Genomic DNA, 232 nt, shown 5'->3' on the forward strand with positions numbered 1-232 from the left:
AAGATGGTGGCTGACACGCACTGATGCAGTAACATGCGGGCTTTGCAATCTAATCTTTTGCTTTCTTTGTATTGACGTTTTGTCTCTTCAGAATCACCTTTTGCTGGTTCTTTGAACCCCTTCTTGACCACCTCGTCCACCTCTTGAAAACCTAGAATGGCGTCCATTTTGACGCACCAGTCGTCGAACCCCTTTCCATCAAACACAGGGAGATTGTTGTGCACAACACCGG

This window comes from Vigna radiata, unplaced genomic scaffold (assembly GCF_000741045.1).
Source record: "Vigna radiata var. radiata cultivar VC1973A unplaced genomic scaffold, Vradiata_ver6 scaffold_23, whole genome shotgun sequence".
NCBI classification, from domain to species: Eukaryota; Viridiplantae; Streptophyta; class Magnoliopsida; order Fabales; family Fabaceae; genus Vigna; species Vigna radiata.